Source organism: Melospiza melodia, chromosome 2 (genome assembly GCF_035770615.1).
Source record: "Melospiza melodia melodia isolate bMelMel2 chromosome 2, bMelMel2.pri, whole genome shotgun sequence".
Classification (NCBI taxonomy): Eukaryota; Metazoa; Chordata; class Aves; order Passeriformes; family Passerellidae; genus Melospiza; species Melospiza melodia.
The window spans coordinates 60,989,621-61,005,399 of record NC_086195.1 but is presented as its reverse complement, the minus strand read 5'-3'; the positions used below and the strand labels follow the sequence as shown (position 1 = coordinate 61,005,399).

The window sequence follows — 15,779 nt, the reverse complement described above, 5'->3', positions numbered from 1 at the left end:
CACTGCCAGTGCCCCCAGAGACATTTAAGGCTCTTTTCCTGCCTTATACTCCAACAGCTCCAGAAGAGCTCATGTGTCTAGAAGAAACCCAGATCCAAACCATACCAGGATCCCTGATTTTCCAATTGTTTTGGTGTTTAGGCTGCTGAGGGTGAGCAAAGTGTGTGATAAGACACACTGGAACATCTGACATGAAGCCCGTCTCCAATTCTTTCAAAACAAATAGCATGCAAAAAAGGAGCAGGTTTTAACCAGCCTTGGTCTGCAGCCAACATGGGCACATGGTTAGCTTTAGCAGGACTGGACAGCATATGGCACAGCGACCTGGCTTGTTGTGAATAATGGAGTATAATAAAACCTGTCAAACTGCTATTGGCAGCTAGGGTGAGGAAAAGTCTCAGTGCACAGACAGTTTGAGAAAACCTACTTGTCACTGCCATGCAAAATATTTTATGGCAGTAAATACGCATCATAAAGTGCTTCTCAGCCCTGCGTGTTTTATCCTCAGTCCCTGAAGTTCTACAGGAGTCCAGCACAACTGTGGGGATAGCAAAGTGGGGAATGCTAACAGCTGGGAGGAACAAAAAGAAGGTGCACGAGAAGGTGAAGAAGATGAAGAGCCAAAGTCCAGAAGCAAGAATAGCAGGAGGAGTTAGAAGGGGTAGTAGGAAGACAGAGGGGTGTCATGGCACCAGCAGGTGTGTTGGCTGAGAAACACGAGGGGGCTGCCTGTTGGCCCGGATGGCAGAGGAGGAAATGGTGTGTACTCAAGGCAGGCAAAGGGAGGAGGAGGCAGGATCCTGTTGGAGAGGGCAGCACTGTCTGGCTCTAGGTTGAAGGAGGACTTTGTGGCTGATGGGAGGGCTGCATTTTGTGTGCTAAAGCTTGAAGGCAAGGAATCGACAGGGGAAATTCTTTGTTGTTCCATCCACACAGCCAGCAGGGAAATGTGGGATAGGCATAATGCAGCTCTTGACCTATAAAAGTTCAGCCAGTGCCTGGCCCCCACGGCATCTCTGCAGAGCATGTGGGGCCATGAACTAGGCTTGCGAGGGCAAATCCAGCTGACATGCAAGGACTCCAAGCCCCAGTTCCATCCCTGGCCTTGGAGCACTGAACAGAATTCTGCCTAAGCAACGCAGGTCAGAATTAACCTCGAATTTTTGTGTCTTGAGTCATCAGCCTGAGCCTAATTTTAGGCTGCATCTCTGGAGAAAAGTGAGTACTGCAAGGCTTAAGGGCAGCTCAGCCTGGGCTTCTTTGTGCCCTGCAGTGCTGTTCTCCCTCTGGCCTTGGATTTGTCTGGTTTCTGGAATTGTCCTGCTCTGCAAGAGCATAACAAGGCAGTAGAAGCACTGCTTAGTCATTACATCCTGCCATTTCAAGCACCAGTCTTGGCTTTTGTTTTTTTGGTTTTTTTATTTTTTAAGAAAACACTGAAAGTACTTCCCTTATAGACTTAACTGCCTTAAATATTGCTACTGCTGCTTGGGGTGCCTTGTTTGTAGTATCAATGGCCTGCCTTAGCTGCACTAAATGCACTTACATGGGAGCAATAGCAACAATCTGGAATTCAGAAAGTCTACAAACAGGCAGGCCTGTTTTAATTAGTTGAGTACAGAGACTAATTAATATGCAAATGAGGAGCTTACCAATATTAATCATCTGTTTTACTAGGCTGCGTTACTAAAGAGTTTCTAACGAATTTGCAGATGAAGTTTCCATGACATTAAAAATCAGCTAAACACCTACCTGAGAAATAGTCTCCCACAATAAAAGGGAAAGAGAGAAGGGGAGAGTGATGCTTTGGTTTTTTGGAAGGAAAACTTCAATGACTGAAACTAATTTTGTCTTTGGCAAGTGTCACATAGGCTGACTGAGTCAACTGCTTCCAAGCCCTAATTGAAAGCATTTCAGTAAGCGAGACACCAAAAGGCACTTGGACAGTAGCAGCACACACATGTCCATGTGCGCATATTTCCTTCTGAGAATTGAGTAAAAAATTGCATGAATGACTAAAAAATTGCATGAGTGACTAAGAAATTGCTGTCTACCTTTGACATCTCTCAATAGCTGTCAACACTGTGGAGCATAACCCCCAGGTAAGATCACACTGAGTTGTACCTTCTGTGTATTTTCCTATCTCTGCTCCTGTTACCAATGCCTTAGAACACGGTAACCAAAATCCTGCCCCTGAGCTACACCACTCTTTCCTCTGTTAGCTTTACATTTTGCACTTCACTGAGCTTCTGGGTGGGTTTGGTGGAGCTTCTTGTCAAATTTGCTCTCTGATTTTCATACTTTAGTTCAATGCAATTGCATATGGGTTCCCCTCACTGCCCCGGGGAATGCAGAAATCAAATAAAGAATGTTTTCATCTCTAACAAACCTGTCAAAGCATTTCTGTACCTCCTGGTTTTCTTTTCATATACCTTTACCCCTGTGTTTCCTCTATTGAAAGCAGAGCCTAAATTCTTGGTGTGATGTGCACCTTTAAGTGGCTGAAAATGTGAGAATGAGATTTGCAAATCTCTTCTTGAGTTACAGGTGAGACCAAAAATCCGCCAGCAAGATACTTCAAAAAAAATTAAAGACAGCCCTAAAAATGAATCCAAATCCACTAGCTGATCTTCAGGGTGAGTGAATGGAGCTTGGTGGGTGGTTTGGATTAAAGAGGTTCCTGAGGTTGCAGAGCTGGAAAATGGAAATAGCTCAGCAGCACCTGCCATCACCCCTGAGATAGCCTTCTCCCTCCCAGCTGAAAATGTGGAAGATACACATTTCATTTATTCAGAAACAAGACGGGCTGAGGCTGCCCTTGCACTCCATTTACCTGCACTGAAGTCAAAGCCAGGGGTATGTTTCCTTCCTGAGCTGGGGATACTGAGACGAGAATAGCTGAGCCCCATCCTGACTCCCGGCACCTCCTGAAAATTCCTGCTGCTGCTAACTGGTAACCAGTTTTTCTGTAGCTGTCTGAAACAGGGAAAATTGCTTTAATTTCAGTTTTTGCATTTAATGTGGGAGCATTGCTCATTCTTCATCCTAGCACCAACTCTTTTTACCACTCCTTCCATGATGCATTTAGCACATGACCTCAGGAGCTCTTGATGCAGTGTAGTAGGTGCCAGGAGAGCCCCACAAATGGAGGTTCAAAAGTCAGGACCTTGTGGGAGACAGGACGGGGCAAAGGGGAAAGGATGGGCTATGAGTCTGTTTTTGAGGGATTTTTTTGTGTTTGGGAGTAAAGAAGGGAAGCAAAGAGGGGGAAGTGAGGAGTGAGAGATGTCATGTTAGTGTGGGAGGGTTTACAGGCTTTAAATCCACCTCAGAATTAGGATTTAATACCAACTACCCCACCATCGTTTCTGCTTGAGCTCCAATAGTACTCATTGTCCTAACAACCCCAAATCTGGCTTTCATGGAAAGAACTGTGCACACCATGGAAAGAGGAATGCTCATGAAACAAGGACACTTCCCTGAATGGTTCAGATCCTTTAAAGGAGCTGGGGTATTAGCCAGGTGCATAACCCCATCCTGGACCCCATCCCCATGCTCCCACACACCTCCCACAGGCATGAAGGTCTGAGCTTCATTCCTTCAGGTGTTTGTGGCATATCCCATATCATCTCCCTTGATGTGCTCCCTAATTCTCCCTGCCTTCTGCCCTCCAGAGCTGGAAACAAGCAAAACAGGGCTGGCAACCTCCCTGTGTTGGTTCAAGGTCCTCTTCTCCATGCATGGTGCCTCTTCAGGCACTTGAGCCACAGTACTGGGGTGATAGAAGTGTTTCCTTCTACAGAACTGCTGAATGGCTTGGACTCATCTTTCCTAGAGAAATACACCTTTGAGTGGTCATGAGAAATGGGCAGACTGCAGCCTCCCGAACAAACATTTTAGAAAGTTATGAGTGACTGAAGATTAGTGAACAGAACAAACTGTTTCGCTGACTTTAGCTGTAGCTGTCACTAGCACAACACCCACACCAGCAGGTGGAAAGGAGGTGAGTGCAGGAGTTGGAGAGGTGTGATAAATACAACTAAGTAGCTGAAAAAGCAAGAACTATCATTTTGCTGATACAAGCAATTTAAAGTTGCCTCAAATTTTAGGATCTGTGAAATGAGCTCTTTCCATGTTTAAGGCTAATAGCACTATTCTCATGGGGGGGGAAAGACCCCATTAATTGGAGAGAATTCTAACAGGAAATGTTTTTTTCTCAGTAGTAGCAATGCAAATAAGAATAGAGTGCTAGAGTTTGGTAATGGAAGGATTAAATCATGTAGAAAGTCACTGAGAAAAAAGGAGAAAGCATGACATTTTTTCCATGGAAAAGTAAGCAGAACTGAATGAGATTAAAAACACAGGTAGGATGTTTCAAGCTGTTTATACAAGAAAGTTCCATTGTGCCATTGGACAAACTTCTGGGGTCATTTTGTTTTGGGGAGTTTTTAGGAAAATTTACAGGTTTTAGTATGATGTCATTATTTTTACAACATATTAAAAGTTTCAGAGGAAAATGAGCAGTCTTCCTATTCTTTAAAGGGAGCATAAGGACAAGAGAAAAGACAGAAAGAAAAGAACAAATTTGGATAAACAGAAGCAGTGGAGTGTCTCATCTCTGATACAGAATCCCACAAAAAAGACCCCTGAAATGGTTTTCCAAGCCCTGATGCCCTATATGGGTATAATCCCTTCAAAGTAGTGTAAACCTCAGTGATCATTAATATAATTTTGGTTGTTTATATGAACCTTGAGGGGGAAAGGAAGCTTCTGCCATTTTAATTCCTTTGTTAATGTCTTTATGAATGCAATTAGCACTTCATTCACGCTTCTTTGTTTCTGGATCCCATTACGATATGGCTTATGCCAACTTCTCTCTCCCAGGAGAGGTGAGGCATCATGCAGCACTCCACTCAGCTGCGTGGCTGAGCACTGACAAACTCAATTTGCTGGAGGAGAGCATGAGATGACACGGTGCAGTCGCTGCTGCTGTGATATGGACAAATGGCCTCTTTTGTTCCAAGCAAGACGTCACCTGTCCTGAGGAAGTGCATCTGTGCATAGGTAAGTGAAAGAAAAACAAGGCTGATTTACCTGACAAGAAATTAGCCTACTGCAGCTGGTTGTAAAATGGAAGTATCTAATTATTTAGTCCCTTTTTTACAATTGCACCATGCCTATTCAAGTACCTGTTCAGTTGTTTTAAATTTCTTACGATGATGCTAAAGTCATCCCTTTTGTAACACCATCAGCCTCTTCAGTCCTAAACCAGGGATGGATTTGACCCTTCAGTTTTTTTTCCTGACTGCTCCAAAGGGCTTTGATGTGAGGTCAATGTCCCAAGCTGCAGGGCAGCTGAGGTTGCACAGCTGGACTCATACAATCATATGAAGCAATTGTGAGTTGGAAGGATCTCACAAGGATCCCACTGAGTCTGACTTAAGAAAGCTTTACCTTTACATTAGCAGAATCTTGGGTTCATTTGGGGCTGATCCTGTCCTTGGTGTTCATCAGGGGAGGCCCAATGAGATGAGTGGGCTTGTAGTGGTGTAAAGTTGAAGCCAGGAGGAGCTGAAGCCTGTCATTCTGTGAGGGCAGCTCTCCAGTGCTACATGGTCATTTACAGATGCAGGGACTGTGAGCATCAGGGGCTTGGGCAGCCCCTCTGGGCAGGGGGGAGCCTGTGTGTTTCTAAATATCCCACCAGGTACCAATTCACACCTAAATACTCTTGGAAATGCTGTTCAGGACTTCTCTGAGGAGAGGAGCCAGCCCTGATTCAGGAGTGTGTTAACTGAGCACAGCCAAGGAAATCCAGAGAGATTTGAGCCTGTGGGAGCCCAGCAATGCTCCCAGCTGCAGGCTGATGAAATTTTTGCCACCTCCATCAGTGAGAGGATTGAGCTAGGTGCAGTTTACCCACAGGAGTGATTCTTTAAAATTACCACAATATCCCATGAAGGGTGAAGAATGTCTCTTCCCAAACAGGGATGAGGGCAGTGAAGACATAAGCTGTTCCTCCTACCAGAAATTTCTGGTGAGGCAGATGGGAAAATGCTGATTTACAGACCGTGTTGTAGAGTCTTTCCCCCTCTTTTTATGTTGATCCCATGCACTCTTTACCATATCCAGTGCAACCTGGCATACAAAGCACATCAGCAGGCACTGAAGTCCAGACACTCCCTGTGGGCTCCAGGTCCCGTTTTTACACTGCCCCCACATCCCCAAGCAACCTACTGCCAGGTAAAGGGGATTGTTGTTTCCATCACAAGACAGAAGGGAGGGAAAAACTGTAGGCTGAAAGCCCAAGGAAAAGAGACAGGAATTCTTTATCGCTTATTAAATGTGCAATTCAAAACCTGGTGAATAGGGAGATGAAAAGCTCCTGCTGAGAAATGGAGAGAGAAATTGCATTTTGGCCTTGGGGAAACCTGTGCCTATAATATTAAAGATGTGCAAATAAATAAATAAAGGCAATAGCTCGATTTACGTGTCTAATATCCTTGCATGCCGTGATCAATGTCGATATTTTACTTTTTTATGAGGTTCTCCAAAAATCCATGGCACTTTCCTTTATTAATTGTTATCCTCATTGTAAAGGTCTTTCACATGTCTCCAGCAACTAGGTCTTAGCTGTCAACTCCATTAAATTCTATTATAATGTGGCATGATTGAATGCTCCAGTGGGATTGGCCAGCCAGTGTGTATTAATATATTATGGAGCATGCAGAGGCAGGCACCAGCACCTTGCTGCATTCACAAAGATGCTGTTGTGTTTACATTTTTTTCCCCTCTCTGTGCACGTCTGCTGTTTCAGTGGAAACTGGCTTTACCATAAATTATCCCTTGCAAAAAGAACAATGTAAACTGTGAGGGAGCTTTCCCTGGGACGTGGAAGCCAGCGGTCTTCCCTCAAGTGAGCAGATTCTCATTCTCTGCCTAGGATGTATTTGTACGACTTTAATTAGTTTGTGTTTGTACAGTATGAAAATCTAGGAGGCCCATGTTATTTAACATTAGGGAATATTGAAGAGCATAGGATTTCCCACCCTGCTGGTTATAAGCAGGGATGTTATGCTGCTGGGAGGGAGCAGAATCAGAATTCAAATAGATGTGATCATAGATTTATTTTTTTTAAACAAAGGAGTTTGGCAGATCACACATAAGCACAGTTTAAGACCTGTGCCTTTTGGGGGTGGTGCATCCACACTGGATAGGATGTCACCTGCAATGACACCCGTTAGACAACTTAATACCATCCTCAGTGCCTATTTGTAGCCTGAACTGAGCGACCCAACTTGGGCACCTTGTGCTTCTACCAGGAAGGCAAAAAAGCAAAGCAAGACCACAGGCTCCAGCTAAAAGTCAGTCCAATTCAGAACTGGGAAAGAGAAAATTAAAGGCATATCCAGCTCTCAAATCTTTGTTTGTCCAGAGGTGCTCTGATCGGATGCATTCCATAGTTAGCAGCATTAAGTCAGCACTTCTGGATCTCTGGAGAACTCTGATGGGTCACCAGCCTCTCAGCCCATCACAGCCGTGCTCATTGCTGCTGTTATCTCTCTTTGGCTGTGTTTACATTTGCCATTTCCAAAGCCCTGTGTGCTACCATGAGCAGGAACATGGCCAGGCAGCAGCTGCCCCAGCCCTGCAATGGGTGAGCTTTGATGACCACTAATGCCTTGGCTGCAGCCAGACAACAGAAGATGTAACCTGATTGCCTTTTGGGGGCCATGCTGAGGTCAAATCAAGCACAACTTGTGTTGGACCAGGCAGAATATGGCTATCAGAGAACCAGACAGGGTGTACCTGGGTGGTGCACTATAGGCAAACTTTGTGAAATTCTTGGATTATTGAGGGGTGTCTGCCACAATGGCATTGTTTGAAAGGCAGCAGTATCCTTCTCCTCCCCTGATTCATGCAGGTTCATATTCTGCACTGTGTAGTTTTTGTTCCCATGCTCCTGACGCACTAATTGCCATGGTCCAGGATGTTGCCATGCCCAACTCAATCTGCTTTTAAAGACAAGAAACTCACCTAATTCAATAATTCATCCTTAGGATCACACTCCACTTGCTTCCAAACAAAAAATAATATACAGATTGATTGATCTTTTACAAGTGCTGAAGATGGTCTAGTGTTAGGGGATGAGGCCAGGGAGAAATAGATACTGCTCATATACTAATAAACTGTAATTCTTTTCCCAGAATACCTGGGAAATTGTCTTTAGTCAATTCAAGAGACTAACCAATTTAGAAGAATAAAAATAATCATTATGGTTACAACAGTGACTGGGGGGGATTAAAAAAAGGTAAAAAATCAAACCTTTCAGAGAAGCAGAAGAGGAAAGAGAAGCTTCTCCCAAAGATATGGTTCACTTTTGTGCCTGTGCCATGCAGAAAGAAAAACAAGTCTGCTTTGTTCCTCCTCGAGCCAAGTCAAAGGGTGATGATGTAAAACAGAAGTGCAGGCTACATTTTCCTGGATCTGAGGAAGATGTAAATGCGTAAAATGTGATGGAAGAGCTTTGATTTTTATTCTTTCTTTTTTTCTTTTTTTTTTCCTTTTTTTTTCCCCTTTCTTTTTTTTTTTTTTTATTATTATTTCTCTCAGGAATGGTCTGACAGCCCCAGGCTGGAGTATGTGTCTCTCCCAACTACTCTGTCACCCAGGTAACCATGGAGACCATGACGATCGATTAGATGCCATCTGATCTCAACCTCATAAAAAAAGCCCCACGTGCACCCGCGCGCGCGCATACGCGCACGCACTCACACAAAAAACAACCCAGGCAGCAGATGGCAACCAGGCCACTAGACCTGTCTCCAGAGAGAGCGAGCCGGGGAGAGGGCCTGAGACACACAGGCGCAGGGAGATCATGAGGGAACAGGGTAAAAAAAACAAAGGCAGAAAAAGTGGGGAGGAGGGAGACAAAGAAGTGAAGAGATCAGGAGAAAGAAAGGAAAGAGAGAGAGGTGAGAAGAGGGTCCGCAGCTGCTGTGATTTCTGGGGGACTGCCTTGGGTGGAGTAGCAATCATTTACACTGCCTGCAAGTCTGTCTCCTTCTGAGGGTGGAGATTGAGGCTGAGAGAGATCAAGGAATAGAAGTATGAAAATACCAGGTCAAATCCAAGGAAAAGCCCACAGAAGTGCAGTAAATGCGCCCTTGCACACTTCTGCCCCAGCGACAGCTGACCCCTCCTTGCAATCGGTCAGGCCAAACAAGGTCTCTCTGTAAGGATGGGAGAAGGGCTCTGAACAGAAATCAGAGCTTCTCACCCCTCCCCAGGACAGAGTGGGTACAATGTGAGAACTGCAGCACCAGCTCCATGCCGCCAAGAGGATTGCAGCTACCCTCTGGACATCTTATGGGGATGTGAGAGATGGAGCCAGAGGAGCTGCCTCACCTGCAGCTTACCTCTGAGGACCTGTGCATTGTCTGGACATTCTCACTAGCCTGGAGGTGACTGGCAGAAGCAAAACTGCTGAAACCCTTACCAGCAGGAACTCCTATGTCTGTACAACGCTTACAAAAACCGGGTCTCTCCAAGGCCCTTGTGGAAATGCCAAATAACCAAAGAAATGGCAAAGGGCTCTTGGAATTGTAGGACAAAGGATTGGAGTAAGATCCCAACAGCATCTCAAAAAATACTGGTGTTTGTACCATCACTTTGGTAGGGAGATACCAAAATGAGACAGGTTAGAACCTCTCTGAAATCTTGCAGCAAGGGTGTCCATTTTTTCTGCTGCTGTCAGCTGTAGAAGAAATGGACTTCCAGTTCCAGTATGAACTGATTGGAAAATGGATGGGCCTAGCGTGGAGGTGCAAGGTGCAGAATCTCAGATGGGGAGAAGGCCAGACCTATGTATGTGACTTGCATGGGCCTCTTTTTGAAGCTGGGGGTGGGATTTATGTGATCAGTGCTGAGCATCTCCAGTCATCAGTCTGAACTACTCTTACTGGGGAGAAACAGGTCCTTCTGGTGAGTATTTCACATCCCTCTACCACAAACATCTAAAATAAGCAAGATGTGTCACATCATCATCATGTCTTCTTTTCTCCAGTGAGCGTAAAGGGAGCCAGGAGGAACTATCTCAGATGAAGTGGGGACATAAGAAGTTAACGGGGATAAACCCCACTCCAGGCATGTCAATGGCACCAAGACTCCTGCTAAATAGCTCATCTTTATCCCTTCCATTGTTCTTCTACAGACACAAATGAATTCACATCTCAGCAAATGCGAGTTGGTCCCTGGGGATCCCTTCCCAGGATGCTTGTCAAGAATAGTGAGGATGGTACCTTCATTGTGAGGAGATTGTCAGGTGAGGAAAATGGCTCATGTTCAGAACATGGGGATTCAGGTGACCTTGAAAATTGTTCTCAGGAACAGTGGACAAGTTGAAAATTTGGTAACTGCCAGCGCCTGAAGTTAACCATATCTAGTTTAAATACCAAAATGACAATCATCCTTTCCTAAATATGGTACCTGTCTGATGTCAGGGGAGGCAGGAGAGGGCAGGGGAGACTGATGGTTGTGTGAAGTGGGGCTTCTTTGAGACCAGCTCTCTCTTAATCTGCCTCTACTTTAAGGAGTGGGTAGAGAGGACCAGATCTGTATTCCTGCTCCATAAAGATTAGTCATGTGCATGATCTCTCTTTCCTGGAATTTTGTGGAACATTTGAAACAGGATATTGACCCCACTGATACCTAACATTACTTCATAGATTGACCTTTACTCCAGTTGACACAACAATCCAAACTTCAGCAAAGAAAAATAGCCGTGAGCATTATCAAACTCAGAGAATAGCTCTGCAAATCCTGAAGATGGCCTGTAGCCCAAATCCTTATTTTCAGAAATGTCAGATTTCCTGGTTTCTTCTCCCAATAAGTCCTTTTAAAAGAAAGGTTTATTTATCTCTCCTCAAGGAAGCATAGAAGGGAAGCAAATCAGAAAGCCAAGAAAATGCTGGAGATGGTGAACTACAGCTCTGCAAGTATTTTTTTCTAGATGCCTTCAAGGAAGATGAAGGCACAAAGTCATCTTCTATTCTCAGCCACCCCTGTAAAAAGTCACATGGAATATTTCTGCAACAATAAAGTTGCTCTGATTTGCAATGAAGAAACTGAAAAGGCAACATAACAAGTCATCTCATGGCAGTCTGATCAGGTCTAATGTAATCCCCCTGACCACACTGGTTATTTGTCTGAAGCCTTGTCATTCACCAGGACTGTCCTGCATCTCTCTGAGTGTAAGGCAGTGACACTGGATTAGTGTCACTAGCTGAGGGACAAAATCGCCCTAAGAAGGCTAAGAGTCCAGCTATCATGTGTGGGATTGTTGAAATGAACAGAAACTGGATCGCACATGCAGGAAGAGCTGAGTTCCAGGACTGTCAGAGCAGTGTCATGTCTAAAGGCAAGTATTGTTTCAGATAAAATTTGTTCCGTTTACTTGATTAGAAGCAGATGGTCTCTGACCTTATATGACCAGAATGACAACCCCCCTAAACATTCATGTCTCTCTCTACTTTTCAGTCTTCCTGCTCTCCTGCAAGAGTTTCAATAGTGTTTAGTGTTTAAACAAGTTTGGTACTCATGGCCAGCTCCCATGACATTTTTTTCCGGGATAACAAGTCCAAAACCTATGACAGAATTGATGGTTCTGGTTCTGTTAAGAGTCCACCTGGAGTTCATATCAAACTTCCTAGCTCTCCACTACCTTTCCCATATTGTGTCAACTGATGTAGCTTAAGAGAAGTACCAGGGATTTACTGACATTGATTGTACAGTAAGAGATGCTTAAGGGCTCCTCACCAGCAGCAAGGATAGATGTAAAATGTAAATGGGAAGCCTAGCATCAGGTTGGGTATAAGCTGGCAGGGCACAGCATGCTCAAACATTTGCTAATTACCAATGTATCAATCTCCCAGCAGAACTGGGTATTTGTTATCCTCAGGGCTGGAGGGCACCATTATTACTGCAGTGTTTTCTCACTGAGCTATCACACCAAGAGGTGGCAACATGTGATACGGCATTTTTAAGCAAATGATCCCAAATCTCACTTGATTTATGAACCAATGTGAAAACCAGTTCAATTCCATCTCAGAGATTTGGCAAGAGGAACAGGAACTGGGCAGTAGGCTCAGTTTAGTCTGTTGGGTTGACAGGGTTTTGCTTGACAGTTTCTCCTGCCTGCCAAAATATTACTGAGGTGCCCTGTTTGGAGCAAATCACCAGAGCATTACCCAGGGAATTTTCTGAAATACATGGTAATGGAAATCAATATCCCATAATGATGTGACACAGGAGTACAAGAAAACTGGCATGTTTGGTGTCTGAGAGAAATTCTGAGTAGTTGATTTCTCTGTTTTGGCTAAATTGCTGTGAATTACATGATCACATCCATAGGAGCAGAGCACAGAACATCTTGGTTTGGGTGACCATAGTTAAGTTCCCAAAAATGAAGATACACTGAAACAAATAGGGCCTTATCTTCAGAGCTTCTGTACAGCCATAAATTCTCTAGCCTTTGCTGCTGTGGGAGATAAATGACACTTTTATTTAGATGTTAAGATCTGAGATTAATTTTATTCACTCAGGTATAAAAATATGAGCCACTGTGCTTGGATAGGTAATTAACAGTGCTTGTGAGGATTCTTCTTGAAATGACACCCATTATGGCTCTTATCAAACAGAGCTCTCTGTTCTTGCTCTTTAGATAATATTTTCCCATTTAGTTAAACTGGGAAAGGTAGCAGATTTCTCTTACAAGAAAGTACTTTCCTACAGCCTGTTATCACCTGCCCTCATTTCCAAGAGTCCTATCAGCCAGCCTGTAAGCCATAAGGCCTCTCCTCCCTTCAGTGGAGGTAATATACCTTCTACTTTTATTTCTTTTTTCTTTTTTTTTTTTTTTTTTTCCATTTCAGCCAAACTCAGTGTTTTGCCATAAATTTGCATGCTGATCTTGCAGCTCATTTTCTGTCTGCACACTTAGCCCACCTGACTCAAGAGACTGTGGCCCACTCCAGCCTCTCCTATGCCAAGAACCACTGGCATATTCAAATTTCTCAGAGCTTTTCTAAGTCTTATTTAACCAACAAGGCAAGAAAAATATTATTACTGCATCCTCTGGCTCTCAAACTCAAAAGCATTGCCTCACTAAAGAGTACAAGCACTGATCTAATTTAAATATCTCCAAAATGTCCTTTTTGCCTAGTGAACTAAATGTAAATGCCTGATTTGCACAGACACAAGAGCAAACTACAAGGAGAAACTGAGGAACAATAGAAATAACCCCAAATTTGGGAAGAACAGTTTTATTTTGAGGAAAGAGCATGGGAAGAGCAGCTCTTGGCAGCAACCAGTGGAGAGCACAGACAGTGATTATTCACAAGAGCAAGGAAAGTATTGTGGGACTGCATTAAGGAGCAAAACAAGAAGGCATACAGGACATAGCAGAAGGAAAATGTGATCTGGACCTGTAAAGACAGAGGCTGCCAGTGAGCCTGTGGCTCTCCCACAGGCCTGAATCACCATGTGTGAAAGAGTGGTGAGCACAGTCCAATGCCAGTGAAGGACTTGGCTGGCCCATACAGCTTGGTGGCACAGAGTCACTCATGACAAGTGTAAGAATCCATCAGCTTCCTGGGAAACCACTCCTGCTAGTGCTTCCTGAAAGAAAATGGTCACATGGAATGGAATGGAATGGAATGGAATGGGATGGGATGGGATGGGATGGAATGGAATGGAATGGAATGGAATGGAATGGAATGGAATGGAACGGGACGGAACGGGACGGAACGGAATGGAATGGAATGGAATGCTTCTGTCTGAGGGATGCCACAGGTTGATGTAGCTGAAATAGTGGCAAATCAGACAAGCTGTAGAACATGCATATCCTCTGTGGGTCTGACACAGGTTGAGGTGCTGGAGAAGGTCTCCTGAGGCACCTTTTGAGCATATGAGAGCTACTGGTAGATGGAAGAGCCTTCCATGGGACACAGAAATCCTGTGGCTAGAGTATTTAAAACCAGGCAAAACAGTAAGAGAGGTGTGATCCTTCATAAGCATATGACAGGAGAAGAAGGGAGCAGACAGGACCTCATAAATCTTTACCATCTCTAGTTTCATAAGCCCATTTCCTATTTTGTTTTACCCTATGTCTGCATGTCATATTCATAAGGAACTCAGCAGAAGGGTGACCCTACCAATATTTGCAAGATGTCACACCTATGTCTGGTGTAAAAAATAATGCCATCAGTGCTAGTAATAGTGTGCACTGGGGGCTCTGGGGACACCCAAGCTCTGGGCCAGAAGAAGTGGGACATGATAAAACCATTATTAATGAGAGTCGTCAGCCCAGACTGTTGCTCTGAAAGGTGGAGGGCAACAAATGTTCGAGCCTGAGTTTTGCTTCTGGGCCTGGGTGGTTTTGTGCCTTTGCTAATGAAGCTATTTAGGCTTCTTTAGGTCTCTGTACTTGCTCAGCCACCCTGTTTTTACTACAGAAGGCTTAGGCTAAGGAGCAAGAGAGCCACTTGCTCTCAGCTGCTCAGGTAAATTCACCAATTTCAAGCAATAGGTTTGTCTGCCTATCCACTGGCCACAACTATTGAGATCAGCCTTGAAACTTGTCTTTAGAACCTAACTTTTCAATACCACAAGTCCTAAGTTTTGTTTCCTTCTCAAGTTAAAAATTATGCAGAATTCCTAAGTGTGAATAATTTACATTAGGGGATGGTGTTAGATTAACACAATCACATAAGTTCACCACGCTCAAGAATGCCCAAAACTCAACATGACCTGATCTTACTGCTAAGAATATTTTTTTTCATTTTTTTCCTCTTTTTTTTTAGTAATTTCTCCTTCCTCTTTTCCTACTTCTTTCTTCTTTCCTTCCTTTTCATATCTTTCCTTGCCATTTACTCCTTGCAGTACAGTCTCTTCTCCTTAGTAGAAAGCTATGTACAGAGCAGGATTCAGACAAGATGACCTGGAGTGGGCATTTAGGCACTATTTTGGACAGTGCTTAGCCCAACAACTTTCTTCCTCATGAAGGTTTTTGTCAAAGCTTGCTCTGGATTTGATTCCCCCAGCCTTCAGGACTGCATCCTGCCAGTTTGATATAGTGCAATGCCAATTAATTCAGCTGTGACATGTGAGGATAAAGTTGTGGGGGAGGAGGCTGAATAAGTCCCTGAGAAATCACAGTGGCCAGATCTTCAGGAGCTCTGAAGAAACTAATTCCCTTCAAAATCAATACTGCAATGCCATTGAGAAATCAAAGCAATGCACTTGAGTGAGAGCAGGGCTGAATATACCCATGAACAAGTGTCCTGATCACACACACCACAGTGCCTGATCCCCTCTCCCTTGCAATATTGCAAGTCACAAAGAAATTAATTGCAGTCCATAGGGCGGTGCAATCATAAAGCATGAGTGAATCAGGGGAGAATCAGGGCCGATAAAAATACACTCCCTGTGATCGAAACATTCTTTGCCACACCATTCTTTTCCTCTTCCATTTTTTTGTCTTCTCCTCTTCATGCTTAACTTCACTTTTCAGGCTTCCCAGCACTATGATTATTATTATCGCTATTATTATTATCATTGTTGCTTTGTGGGCTGAGAGTTGCAGATCTCAAAAATAAAGCAGATGTCAGCAGCTCTGAAGGATCCTATTCTATTACACAGCAGAACAAATGAGTATGTCAAGGAAGGGCTTTCCAATCTAACAAGAAAACAGCACAAACAGACACTAAATAAATAAATAA

General features: G+C 43.9%; 1 long non-coding RNA gene across 1 annotated transcript; it reads left to right on the top strand.

Moving 5' to 3' along the window:
* Window positions 1–1,717: 1,717 nt before the first annotated feature.
* LOC134415110 (uncharacterized) lies at window positions 1,718–10,284 on the top strand. Its single transcript, XR_010026940.1, has 5 exons — window positions 1,718–2,102; window positions 2,548–2,636; window positions 4,885–5,064; window positions 8,614–8,672; window positions 10,214–10,284. It is a non-coding gene; the product is annotated as an uncharacterized LOC134415110 (long non-coding RNA).
* Window positions 10,285–15,779: the final 5,495 nt, after the last annotated feature.